This window comes from Hemiscyllium ocellatum, chromosome 3, assembly GCF_020745735.1.
Source record: "Hemiscyllium ocellatum isolate sHemOce1 chromosome 3, sHemOce1.pat.X.cur, whole genome shotgun sequence".
NCBI lineage: Eukaryota > Metazoa > Chordata > Chondrichthyes > Orectolobiformes > Hemiscylliidae > Hemiscyllium > Hemiscyllium ocellatum.
Window position 1 is genome coordinate 40,736,094 of NC_083403.1, and position 15,221 is coordinate 40,751,314.

Below are 15,221 nucleotides of genomic sequence, written 5' to 3' on the forward strand. Positions count from 1 at the left end.
GGACCAGCCAATTATATATCCAGCCAGCAAGATTTCCCTGTATCTCATGCCTCCTTACTTTCTGAATGATCCTACTGTGGAGAATCTTATCAAATGCCTTGCTAAAATCCATGTAAATCACACCCCACTGCTCTACCATCATCAATGTGTTTTGTCACATCCTCAAAGAATTCAATAAGGGTTGTGAGGCATGATCTGCCCCTCACAATACCATGTTGACTTTATCTAATCAAGCTATGATTTTCTGAGAAATCATAAATCCTGCCTTTCAAAATCCTCTTCAGTTATGCCCACCACTGACATAAGACTGACTGGTTTGTAATTCCCAGGGTTATCCCTATTCCCTTTGTTGAACAAGGGAATAACGTTTGCCACACTCTAATCATCTGGTACTACTCCAGTGGACAGTGAGGACATAAAGATCATTGCCAAAGAAACAGCAATCTCTACCCTCATTTCCTGCAGTAACCTAGGATTTATCCCCTCTGACCCAGGGGACTTATCCATCCTTATGTTTTTCAAAATTTTCAGTATGTCCTCCTTCTTAACATCAAACTGGTCAAGCGTATTACTCTGTCTCATACTGTTCTCAGATATGTCAAGGTCCCTCTCAGTAATGAACACTGGAGCAAAGTATTCATCAAGGATCTCCCCTACTTCCTCCGACTCCAGGCACAAGTTCCCTCCACTATCCCTGATCGGCCCTAATCTCTTGTTCCTCACATAAGAGGAGAATGCTTTAAGGTTTTACCCACCAAGGCTTTTTCATGCCCCCTTCTAGCTCTCTTAAGTCCATTCTTCAGTCCTTTCCTGGCTACCTTGTAACCTTCAAGTGCCCTATCTGATCCTTGTCTCCTCAACCTCAGTAAGCTTCCTTCTTCCTCTTGAATAAATGTTCCACATCCATTGTCACCCAGGGTTCCTTCAGGGAGGAGAAAGTGAGGATTGCAGATGCCGGAGATCAGAGTTGAGAGTGGGATGCTGGAAAAGCATATCAGGTCAGGCAGCATCTGAGGAGCAGAAGAATCGACATTTCAGGCAAGAGCCCTTCATCAGGAAGGTTCCATCACCTTATCACCCCTTCCTTGCCTCAGTGGGACAAACCTATTCAGCACTATCAGCAAGTGCTTCTCAAACAACCTTCACATTTCTGTCATGCATTTCGCTGAGAACATCTGTTCCTAATTTAAGTGCCCCAGTTTCTGCCTGATAGCATTGTAATTCCTCCTCCTCCAATTAAATAATTTCCCATACTATCTGCTCCTAACCCTCTCCATGACAATAGTAAAGGTCAGGGAGTTGTGATTACTATCACCAAAATGCTCTCCCACCGAGAGATCTAACACTTGACCTGGTTTGTTGCCAAGCACCAAATCCAATATGGCCTCCCCTCTAGTTGGCCAATCTACATATTGAGTCAGGAACCCTTCTTGGATACACCTGACAAAAACTGCTCCATCCAAACTATTTGAACTTAGGAGGTTCCAATCAATATTAGGGAAGTTAAAGTCACCCATGATAACAACCTTGTTACTTCTGCACCTTTCCAAAATCTGCCTCCCAATCTGCTCTTCAGAGTCTCTGTTGCGATTGGGGATCTATAGAAAACTCACAATTAAGTGACTACTCCTTTCCTATTTCTGACTTCCACTCATACTTACTCTGTAGACAAACCCTCCTCAACCATCTCCCTTTCTGCAGCTGTGAAACTATCCTTGATTAGCAATGCCACATCCCCACCTCTTTAACCTCCTCTACTCCCATTCATAGAGTCATAGAGATGTACAGCATGGAAACAGACCCTTCGGTCCCACCCATCCATGCCGACCAGACATTCCAACCCAATCTAGTCCCACCTGCCAGCACCCAGCCCATATCCTTCCAAACCCTTCCTATTCAAATACCCATCCCGATGCCTGTTAAATGTTGCAATTATATGAGACCCCACCACTTCCTCTGGCAGCTAATTTCATACACGTATCACCTGCTGTGTGAAAATGTTGCACCTTAGGTCTCTTTTATATCTTTCCCCTCTCACCCTAAACCTTTGCCGTCTAGTTCTGGACTCCCCGACCCCAGGGAAAAGACTTTGTCTATTTACCCTATTCATGCCTCTCATAATTTGGTAAACCTCTATGAGGTCACCCCTCAGCCTCCAACGCTCCAGGAACAGCCCCAGCCTGTTCAGTCTCTCCCTGTAGCTCAAATCCTCCAACCCTGGCAACATCCTTGTCAATCTTTTCTGAACCCTTTCACGTTCCACAACATCTTTCCTTTTGAAACATCTAAATCCTGGAACGTCCTGGCCCTGTGATATCCAAGTCTTCGTAATGGCCACAAGCTTAAAGTTTCAAGTGCTGATCCATGCTCTAAGTTCGTTACCTTTATTCCTGATATGTTTTGCATTCACTTGGAAGTGGCGGTGTGTTCTTGCATTAACATAGACATACTTCAAACCATCACACTGATTGCATCTTCGCCCTATCACCTGTCTATCCTCCTCACACAGAATCTCTGCAGGCTGTCTCTGGATGTTCACTGCCTACTCCATCATCTGATCCATAACTCTGGTTCCCAACCCCCTGTCAATCTAGTTTAGACCCCCCGAAAGAGCTATCGCAAACCTCCTGCCCAGGATATTGGTGCCCCTCCAGTTCAGGTGTAACCCACCCTTCTTGTACAGGGCCCACCTTCCCCAGAAGGTATCCTAATGATACACATATCTGAATCCCCCCCTCCTACACTAGTCCTGCAGCCACGTGTTCATCTGCACGCACTCTCTGTTCTTAGCCTCACTAGCCTGAGATTACTATTCTGCTTGTCCTGCCTTCTAGCTTCCAACCTAACTCCCTCTATTCACTTTTCAGGTCCTTATCCCAGTCCCTGGCTCTGTCATTGGTACTGATGTGTACCATGACTTCTGGCTGCTCTCCTTGCCCCTTAGGAATCCTGGAGACTCAATCTGAGAGATTCCTGACCATCAGGAGGCAACATACAATCTGGGAGTCTCGTTAATGACAACAGACTCTCCTGTCTGTTCCTCTCACCATTGAAGCTCCTGTCACTATCGCTCTCCTATTCTCCCCTTCCCTTCTCAGCCACAGAGCCAGGCTCACTACCAGGGCCCTGACTGCTGTGGCTTTCCCCTGGTTGCTTCCCCCTCCCCAAAAACAAATCCAAAGTGGTGTACTTACTGTTGAGGGGGGATGGCCACAGGGGGTCCCTGCACAGTCTGCTTATTCCCTTTCCCCCTCCTGATGGTCACCCAGCTACCTTTATCCTGTAACGTTGTGTGACTACCTCCCTGTAACTCCTCTCTATCATTCCCTCAGCCTTCAAAATGATCCGAAGTTCATCCAACTCCAGTTCCAGCTCCAGCTCCCTAATGCTGTCTGTGAGGAGCTAGGGTTGGGTGCACTTCTCACGGGAAAAGTCAACAGGGTCACTAGTGGAGATCCCTATCTCCCACATGCTGCAAGAGGACCATGCAACTGCCCTAGCCTCCAGTCCCTCTGCTCTAAATTGCCAAGAGAGATTGAATAAATGAAAGAAAAGCCTTACTTTACCAACCCCCCACACACAGTTTTATTTGGTTAGAGGAGGACGACGGGTAGGAGACACTACATGTGTAGTGGCGTGGGTTTAGCCACAGCCTGAATATATCAGTTCACGTTCCCAGCAACCCCTGTGTTCACATCCACTCCTGTTGAGCCTTCGCTCTGTCTATTCACAAGTCAAGTCTTTAAGAGAAAAATCTACCTTCCCGGCAGCCCCCTGGTTCGCGCTCATATCCAATTTCTCACATCCTTTACAATAGATTGTACCATTTTAGCAACAAATTAATCATAGTTCTTTGAAGAAGTAGAGAAAACCAGTGAATGTTTGTACTTCGATTTCCAGAGGTATTTGATAAAGTGAACATCAAACATTATTTTAGAAAATATGTCTCACAGTGAGAGAGGTAGCATATTGGCATGGTAGAAAATTGACTTACTCACAGGAAACAGAGAGTAAGAATAAATGGGTCCTTTTTAAGCTGAGTCATAGAGTCACAGAGTTGTACAGCACAAAAACAGACCCTTCGATCCAACCCATCCATGCCGACCAGATATCCCAACCCAATCTAGTCCCACCTGCCAGCACCCAGCCCATATCCCTCCAAACCCTTCCTATTCATATACCCATCCAAATGCCTCTTAAATGTTGCAATTGTACCAGCCTCCACCACTTCCTCTGGCAGCTCATTCCAGACCTGCACCACCCTCTGAGTGAAAAAGTTGCCCCTTAGGTCTCTTTTATATCTTTTCCCTCTCACCCTAAACCTATGCCCTCTAGTTCTGGACTCCCCAACCCCAGAGAAAAGACTTTGTCTATTTATCCGATCCATGCCTCTCATAATTTTGTAAACCTCTATGAGATCACCCCTCAGCCTCCAACGCTCCAGGGAAAACAGCCCCAGCCTGTTCAGCCTCTCCCTATAGCTCAAATCCTCCAACCCTGGCAACATCCATGCAAATCTTTTCTGAACCCTTCCAAGTTTCACAACATCTTTCCGATAGGAAGGAGACCAGAATTGCACGCAATATTCCAACAGTGGCCTAACAGCTCTTCACAATTTACATAAATGATATGGATGAAGGGACTGAAGGTAATGTAGTTAAATTTGCTGATGACACAAAGGTAGGCCACAAAGTGAGTTGTGAAGAGCACATAATTGATGCAGACAGGTTTAGTGAGCAGGAAATGATCTGGCAAATGGAGTATCATATGGGAAAATGTGATATTATTCATTTTGGCAGAATAAATAAAGACAATGCATATTATCTCAATGGTGAGATGTCGCAGGCTCTGAGATGCAGAGGGATCTAAGTGCCCTAGTACATTAATCATGGATAATTAGTACAGACATACAGCAAATTAGGAAAGCTAATAGAATGCATATTTTATTGAATGCAAGCGTTATGGAGGTTATGCTTGTGTTATGCAATGCATTATTGAGTTATTGAGACAATTTGATCTACTGTGTGTAGTACTATCACTGCACTTAGGGAAAGATATTAATGCAATCGAAGCAGTTCAGAGAAGGTTTATGAGAGTAATACCTGGAATAACTGGATTGCTTTAGGAGGAGTAGCTAGGCAGGCTAGAACTTTATCGTTTGGAGTTTGGAAAAGTCGGCAGCAACTTAACTGAATTATGGCTGATCCTGTGGGGACTTCATGGGGTGGATGCCAAAAGGATGTTTCCTCTTGTGGGAGAAACTAAAACTTGGGTTAGAGTTTAAAAATAAAGGTGGGGGGGGGGGCACTCATTCAAAACAGAAATAAGGAAAAACAAATTCTCTCATGGAATTGTGAGTCTTTGGAATTCCCTTCCTCAAAAGGCCGTGGATGCAGAAGCTTTAAAGATTTTTAAGGCAAAGGTAGGTAGATTCCTTTACCAAGGTGGGTGAAAGGTCATTGGGGATAAGCAGGAATGCAGATTTCAGGTTAAAATCAGATCAGCCATGATCTCATTGAAAGTTGGAGCAGGCTCAAAAGGCTAAGTGGCCAACTGTAGTTCCTTGTTTGTGTGTTCGGATGTTCCCTATCATTGAGGTAAGACTAACAGATCTGTAATTCCCTGTTTTCTCTCTTGCTCCCATCTCAAATAGCTATATGGCATTTATTACCTTCCAGTTTGAGCATTGCTCAGAAATAACAGCTGATCCTAAGATATCCTCAATAGTCAACTCTGCTGGAAGTAGCTCTGCAGTTACTCTATTCTTCATGGTAAACGTATTGCTTCAATTCCAAGTATCCACAGCACAGATGTGTATCGTGGGCTTTGGCATATTCATCACCATCAATTAAAGATTGCATGGGGTCACTGTCATATAATTATAATAATTTAAAATTAAAAAGATGCTCCTTAAGCTTTGGAACCATGATCGCATTAACTGATGGGGATGTGCTTTCGCCTCCAGTCACCAGTTTCCGTCTTTCCTTCTTCCATTATTGCCTGCCACGGCTCACATGTCTCTGAAATCCCCTCCTCCTGAGTATCATAAGCCAGTGGTTTAGAGAGTTAGTGATGAATGCTGAAAATGGGCAGAAGATGGTTTCTTCGAATTGCTTAGTCCCTCAGTAGGAGGGCAAACTTAAAAAAAGGAAATTGAGTATGCAATGCAATGATCTGTTAGATCATGTCTCGTCAGATGAAACTTAGCAAAACAAGTGGTATGGAACTGTGCTTTGATGTAGGGTCAGTTAGCCTCGAAACGTCAGCTCTTTTCTCTCCTTACAGATGCTGCCAGACCTGCTGAGATTTTCCAGCATTTTCTCTCTTAAGACTTGCTACTATTCCATAAATTTGTTTCCACAGTAGATATCTTGTGAGTGAGAGATACAGATGGAGGAGCCTTCTTCTGTATGGGTTAACTTCTTGATACATATAACTTCCTCTTGTAAGTTGATTCTGAGAGCTGTGAATGTGAATTAGCTGTCACAGGAATGTAAGCATGTAGCCGGATGTGATTAGGTGAATGGTCGTGAGGCAGCTGTATGAGTAGATGGCTTATCAAAGGAAAATGAAACCAATGTGGCTGTAAGCTGATACATTGCTTTGTTTAATACAAACTAAGTCAGAGATGGTCACTTACACTGCAGAGGTTTCCATATCTACGTTTAAAAAAAAGGCTCAATTAACTCACAATCTTCTAGCCTTTCTGTCAATAGATTTGGAAGCAACAAGTATAATCAGTCTCAGTGGTAATAATTAGATTGACTGAACTAATATTAATTTCTTGTTTTCATTGATTATTTGATTATGTTTGAAATCCCCACAGTAACACAATACTTTCTGTATGTGTGAAAGACCCTTTGGGACAAGTCGGTGGATTCTTAAGATCACATTACATCTCAAAAAGATCAGAGCAGTTTTTGAATATTTTGGACAGCTCAACCTTCTAACTTAGTGCCAGCAAAAATAGTTTCATTGATAATTTAGTTCAATGCTGATTATAAGATCAGCCAAGAATGAAATAGATGCTCTGTTCATCTGCATAATAACTGTCATAATACTGCATATGATGCATTTTAAGAGGTTTCCAAAATAGCTGACAAAGCATTATGTAGAGCAAGTCCTTCCAGTCACTTAGTCCTAAGTGTAATATTTAGTTTTGTGATTTGCAAGAACTATTAAAATAACATGTACTTAGCCTTAAAATAGAATAGACACTTGGAAAATAGGTATTGGCACCTAAAATGTAGCTTTTGCTGTTCTAGTTTCTCTCGAGTTCAAATTAAATACCTCAATTCCATTTGCATTGAACATGGCTCACAAAGAATGCCAGGTGTGGTATTCACGTAGCAGTTTCTCGTCATACTCTTTCCGATGACATTTAGCAAGCCACTGATCTTTACCTGTCTTTGGAGACAAGTGCTCAGACCACTGAAGAAACAATGTAGACTTTTTAAAGATGTGTTCACAGAACAAAATATTGACCTGTTAAAATCTTCAGGCACCTTATAGATCAGTGGTGTTTAGATACTATTCTAAGGTGACCTTTGAAGTGACAAAATTAAGCCATTTGTAACAAATATCCATGTATAAGGATTAGATTTATACATCCAAGATTCTGAATGTCCCCATTCTCAAATTAAAGCTTTAAATAGCTGACAAATATCAGATTGTGACAGAAAGTTGTAGTATTTTTAATGAGACAGCTTGGAGGACATTTCTAAAAATAAATTCATAAAATAGAGGAGCAGAAATAAACCATTTAGCCCATCAAGGTTGTTCCACCATTCAATGAGATCATGGAATCTGGTCAGCATTAATTGCTCATCCCTAGTTGCCCTTGAGAGAGTGGTAGTTTGTGAGCTATCTTCTTGAAGCACTGCAGTCTATGTGCTGTAGACACACACAATGCCCTTTGAGAAGGAGTTTCATGATTCTGACCCAACAACCCTGGAGGAATGGTGATATATTTCCCGGTCTGTACGCTGGGTGGCTTGGAAGAGAACTAACAGGTGGCAGTTTTTTCATGTAATTCCTGCCATTGTCCTTCTAAATGGCTTGGAAGTTGCTGTCTAAGTAGCCTTAGTAAATTTCAACTGTGTATCTTGTACACTCCTGTTACTGTGTGTGTCAGTGATGGAGGGAGTTATGTTTTGGATGTGGTGCCAAGCATGTGGACTGCTTTGTCCTGGACAGTGTCAAGCCATTTGTGTGTTGTTGGAGCTGCACTCATCCAGGCAATTGGATTTCAACAGCTTTAGGAAGCACTCAGTAGCGGGAAAAGCTGAACATTTATAACCCTACTGCAGAGAATGTTATGTAAAGATTTCAACAAAATGAGTCTACAGTCAGTGATGAAAGCATTTCAGGCCTGGTTAGAGTTGTGATGTGGAAAGTAGTTAGAACTCCCTGGAGCAAGAATATTGGCAACTTCAAAGCAGTTACAGATTGCATCGGGTGTCGATGATCTGTAGGAGCATTTCTGAGTTAGATTAGATTCCTTACAGTGCGGAAACAGGCCCTTCGGCTCAACCAGTCCATGCCGACCCTCCGAAGAGTAACCCACCCAGACCCATTTCTCTCTGACTAATGCACCTAACACTATGGGAAATTTAGCATGGCCAATTCACCTGATCTGCACATCTTTGGACTGTGGGAGGAAACCGGAACACCCGGAGAAAACCCACGCAGACACAGGGAGAATGTGCAAACTCCAGATAGTTGCCCAAGTCTGGAACCCTGGTGCTGTGAGGCAGCAGTGCGAACCACTGAGCCACTGTGCTGCCCCTTTCCAGGAGGAGTTGATGTTCTGTCATCCAGACAATGGACATTGGAGGCTCAGTGTAAAATTCCCTGGTGAACAAGAGAAAACTTCAGAAAATGTGCAGTTTGACAAGTTGTGCAAACAAAATGTAACAAAATTACTTATACTGAGTATTGTCACCAGATTGAATAGGCACCGTATTGAACAATGCATGGAAAATCAAGGCCACAAAGCGATTTTTTAAAAAAGGATGCAGACCTTGGAATGTTGTGAATCCAGAATTAAAGCAATAGAGGGGCACTTTGTAAACTTAAACAGTCAACGATTAACTGAAGTAGAAATTTAGGAAATAGTTAAAGCCACAAACAAGGTGAGAGATCTATTATCAAAACTGGAATAAAGGCAGGAAGCATTTATTCAAACTGCAGACATTAGGAATAATCCCAGATAAAGTTTAGGAAAGGAAGAGGATTCAGTCAGGCCATTAATTGATGGTTACAGCTGCAATTAATGGGATTCATCCAGAAGAGCAGTGAAACAGCCCCAAATTATCCATTTTACCACTAAAAGTGGATTGTTTTTTTTCCTCACTGGCAGTAGAAAGTCTTCATTTTTAATGCAGAGATGAAGAAAAACTTCCCTTACAAAAGTAGTGCTTTCCAAAATACTTGATGTAAACAATGGGTTCTTGCATATGCCGTTGGATGAGCAACCAAGATTATTTGGCTGTATTTGGGAGGTTTTCCTTCCACAGACTGCTATTTGGGATCACCTCAGCTCCAGAGATTTTTCAATGGATTCCGTCTGCAGCAGCTGTATAAACTACCCATCCAAACTAACCCTGCTTTCCAGCTCCTGGTCTGTAGCCTTGCCAGGTACAATGTTTCAAGTGCAGATTCAGGTTCCGCTTGAACGAGTTATGGGTTTTTGCCTCAACCACAAAACTGGACATTGAATTCCAGACACCTCACCTCTGGAAGAAAAAGACTTTCCTCATGACCTTCTAATCCTTGCACAAATCACCTTAAACCTGTGCCCTCTGATAATTGACCCCTTTGCTTGACGAAACAGGTCATCTCGTCCATTCCATCCAAGCTCCTCTATTTTGTACATTTTAATTAAGTCATCCCTTAACACCCTATCTTTATCTACCAGGGAGGCGATGGTGTCGTGGTAAAGTCACAAGACTAGTAATCCAGGCAAAACAGGCGAAAGTCCTGCGATTTAGTTTCAAAACACACTTTGGCAGGCAGTGAAATTTGAATCCAAAACTTTTAAAAATCTGGAATAAAGAATAAAGTTCATGTAATTTTATCCACATAACCACTGCAGTAAAAACCCATGCTGGCACACCTCGCTTTAAAAAAGTAAATCTTGTCAACCTTTCCTGGGTCTGGCCCACGTGTGTCTTCAGCAATGATTGTGGTCAACTTGGGATGGGCAATAAATGCTGGCCGAGTAGGTGATGCCCTCATCCCATGAATAAATACAAAAAAAGCTCTGCAGACTAGACTTTGGGAAGTTATGGGCAGAAACTTATTCATTTTTGGTGAGAAGTCTTATCTTTTGGAACATGAGTAGCCCTCTTAAAGCTAAAGAAATGTTCATAACTCCATTGCGACCAGCATTGTAGGAGGCAACTAAATGGAATCAGCACCATTTTCCACCATGTTGCATGAGCAATCCACACTGCTGCTCATCATGTTATATGTGCTTCTTGTGTGTACTATTGCTGACTATATGGTAGATTTTATCCCCCCTCCCCATCCTTTTTCATGGTGGGATCTAAAAGCCCCACTTGGTCTAATGTGGAAGAGGAAAACTACATTTTTTTTAACAACACGTGCTTCATTGCATTAAAACAACAAGTTACATTGTTTTTGTAACAGTATCTATAAAATCAATGTGGAAGACCCTTACTCCTTCAAGATCCTAAGTTCAAATTACATCAACACAGTAGGTAGTGCCTAATGCACTTACCTGGAATGCACAAACAAAACAAAACAAAATTTTCCAGCAGAATCACTCCCTGAAACATCAATACGCTTCCCATTCAATTCATCCAACATCACCTTTGCTCAAGCTGATCTTGACCCAGTTCTTGCACAAGATGCCCATTCATGACTCATCAATATTTTTCAATTATCTTTCTATCTCCTAACATCTCTTTCTACTCTGAGTTCACTAAAAGCAACAGCATATCTAAGCATCATACCTGTCTCTCCTAAAATTTCAGGGTAGATATTGTTTCACTTGGACAATCTCCAGTGACCTTTAAACATAAAGGGTGAGACATAGATCTGGAAGATGTTTCTGACAGATCTCAGATGTCAGACTGTCAGCAGCAGGAAAGGAGGCCTGGCATGAATGTCACAGGCAGCGATTTGAGCTCAGGTGCCTGCAGGTATAAGTGGTTTAATCTTTTGTTTTTGAAATTCAGCCAAGCATTCATAAATGATTTAACTGTAATAACACCCCTTGGGAAATATCAACACTGAAGACTATTGAGAATTGGTTGACAGAAAGAAGTTGAAACAAATGGGTCTTTTTCTGAGTAGCAAGCAGTAACGAGTGGGGTACTGCAATGATCAATGGTTCGACCCCAATTTTCCTTGATATACAAATGATCTGGATGGGAGACTTTTAGCAGTTTTTGTATTGGTCTACTCTTCTTCCATTATGGGCGGCACGGTGGCAAAGTGGTTAGCACTGCTGCCTCACAGCGCCTGAGACCCGGGTTCAATTCTCGACTCAGGCGACTGACTGTGTGGAGTTTGCACGTTCTCCCCGTGTCTGCGTGGGTTTCCTCCCAGTACTCCGGTTTCCTCCCACAGTCCAAAGATGTGCAGGTCAGGTGAATTGGCCATGATAAATTGCCCGTAGTGTTAGGTGAAGGGGTAAATGCAAAGGTATGGGTGGGTTGCGCTTCGGCAGGTCGGTGTGGACTTGTTGGGCCGAAGGGCCTGTTTCCACACTGTAAGTAATCTAATCTAATCATTCTCTGTATGCACCACATTTGTTGAAAGTAAGCATGTCTCTCACCCCATTAAGTGTCACCTGTATATATCATCCTTAATGGACTATACTTCCTCATCACCCAATATTTGATATTTAAAAGCCTTGAATGTGCCAACACATCATACTCCTTCTTGACAACCCTATCAACTTGGGTGGCAACTTTGAGGAATCTATGGATAGCTCCACCAATTCTCATGCCATCGGCAGACTTACTAACCTCCCTTCCACTTCCTCATCCAAGTCATTTATAAAAATCACAAAGAGCAGAGGTCCCAGAATCAATCCCAGTGGAACACCATGGTCACTGCACTTCAGGCTGAATACTTTCCATCTACTACCACCCTCTGTTTTCTATGGGCCAACCAATTCTGTATCCAGACAGACAGAGTTCTATAACTGAAACAACTTAGGTGTAATCCATATCTTCAAATCAGAGGTGTAATCCATATACCTGCTGTCTGTCCTGGTGCCACCTTGTTTTTGCAACTTACTCTTTAACCCCACATTCCCACCTAAATTCTATATTCCTCTGACTCCAACATTCTGAGCATCCCTTTGCCTTTTGAGGCTCTTCAAGCTTCAGTCATTCTTCTCTCATATTTTCTGTCCTGGCTCAACATCTGTGTATAATGTACAAAGCACTTGGGACATTTCTTACATCAGAGAGACTACGTAAATGCAAGGTTTTTCATAGTGCTGATGATGGGAAATTGTTATGCTTCATCTTTGCAATGATGCAGACATTCTTTTAGCTGAGCACTGAATGGTGCTGATATGGTAGAAATAAACATGCTACTTTCTTCACTACTAAGAGACAAGCATAAGATGGAACTCATTGAAAGGTTAAAGGGAGTTCATTTTACAAAGAGGTACAATGAAGAGGACGTTATTTCAAAAAGAGTTTTCTATTGAAGTGTTACTCTGAGGCTGATGAATTTTATCAGACTGTGTCTTGATATTGCAAGTACTATCTTGGTAGCTATGGACGGACAGTTTGACTAGTGAATTATTTAACAGCACCTTGCAAAGTCAGAAAATATACTGGTCATAAAGTATTTTTTGACCTTTGCTGTACATCACTGATTTTTCTTGTAGTTCAAAGTCATGAATGCTCAGAATCAATTATCACTGTGACTTCTTGGCATCTTTCTTTGTTTCATTGTTTACATCCTAACTGTTATAAATTCCTCTCCCTTAAATGCTCTTTCCATCTCATCTGCCTTCAAATCCTTTCACTAAATCCCAGCTATCCAGGGAACAGGAGCCAGACCACACCAGCTAAACCATCTGGATGATTAAATAACCCAAGGTATTAGGAAAGTACAACTGCTCTGATTTGTAATCTTTTGAAGGCAGATCAGATTGAGGGTGTCACTAAAGAGAGAGATCACAAGTAACCCATAATGTAAATACTGGCCACTGTGGCCTTTGCTGCCACTTTGCTCGCGGCACATCCGGCATTACAGCCTCATTTCATGTCTGGTCTGAAATGAAAACAACGGAACTGCATTTTAAAACAAAGGATATGCTGACAAGAAATATATTTGTGGAAACATAATGATGATAATTTGCCTAATTTGCCTTGCAACAAACATTCAATGTAGATGCGCCACTGCAGTTGCAGAATGCTTGGACCACCCTGTTATAGGCAGACACAGAGCTGGTGTCTTTACTAAAAGTGATGTGAACACAGAGAAGTGGCTGTTTCCAACTGATGGTAGCAACAATTCTGTGCCAAAAGCATCCCATCCTTCCCCAAGAAGCTATGGATATCTGGTAAAACGCAAATTAATGCGGATGCTGGAATCAGAAAACAAAAGAGAAAATGCTGGAAAATCTCAGCAGGTCTGGCAGCATCTGTAACGAGAGAAAAGAGCTGACCTTTCAAGTCTAACTTTTAAGATCGAGGGCATGAAATTGTCCTGGCAGGGGTGTCCAAATAGAGGTGGAATGTTTTTAAGATCGAGGGCAGGTTAGACTCGAAACGTCAGCTCTTTTCTCTCCTTACAGATGCGGCCAGACCTGCTGAGATTTTCCAGCATTTTCTCTCGATGGGTATCTGGTAGCTTTAGTACAGTTTAAGAATATGAGATGCTTTTTCTCTTCCTGCTACAGACATCATCATCACTGTCTCTGGATGTATCCTGTCCCACTGGGCCATCTTTGGACTATGGAGGAAACTGGAGTAAACTCGCGCAGACACAGGAAAATGTGCACACTCCACACAGACAGTCGCCCAAGGGCTAGAATCGAATCTAGGTCCCTAGCTCTGTGAGGGAGCAGGGCTAATGACTGAGCCACTGTGTCACATGATGTGTGTAGTGGTCACAAACTCCTCCTCACCAACCCCGAGCCAAAGTTCCTCGAGCAGTCAACACTTGCTTCAGATATGGTCACTGTAAATTAAACCTGCGTCCAGAAGTTCCACATACCAAAACTGCAACGCACTGCCTGGCCAGCCATTTCGATTCGATTTAATTAATTCATTTGAATGTTAAATATTTTAACTGTGAATTTTTAAACTGCAATCTTTGCAGTAATAAAGCCTCCTGATTTAAACTATTTGGCCAATCAAAAGAGACCCAGAAGAAATGCCCACCAATCATCTGCCTTTCGTTCCTGTGAGGTTGCACTTTTAGCTCTGAGAGATAGAAACAGATTGAAGGGGCTCTCTGCACCAGTTTTTATCTCTTGCTGATGCTACCTTTCTCAACCAGAAATGGGGGGTGGGGGGGGGGGTTCTTTCTCTTTTTGGAGCTGCTAATCCTGTTCTCTCTCATGCTGTTTTACAAGCATATAGTCCTCTTCTGTCTTCTGTTTATTTAGTATTCAGTTCCCAGAGTTGTAATTCCTCTCATTATTGTGCCTGGACCCTGATATAACATCTACCCTGACAAAATTCCATATGCTCCAAACCGGTGGATAGCACAAAATAATTATAAGACTCATTAGCAACGTTACCAGACACTGGTCTTAATCTCTCTGCAGCAGCTCACAGTCACCAACACAGATGGAGTGGTAGTGGATTGAGGTGCAGTGGAAAAGAGGACATTGGCAGGCTGAAAAGGATCATCTTTGCTGAACTTTCTTCATCGAATCACCCCAAGGAATTCCAAAGACGGAGAAAACTGTAATCAATGTACATCTTACTGAGCTCGTCCTCTTGCATCATGACATGCACAGTGAAGCATGTTGCTGGACGTCCAAATTGCTTAGCTTAAGCCGAGACATGTAACAGTCTATGATTATAATGTGAATAAATAAATACAGGTGCACGATCCTGTACCTGAAACACAATGGACCAGCTGGTTTTCAGAATTTAGAATTTTTCGAATTTCAGAATGAATGACAGTTTGATGGTGAAACTTTTTAAAAACATTACTGAACAGCAGACTCACTGTGAGTACTATGGGGCCCTGAGACAGAATTGAGGCCGGCC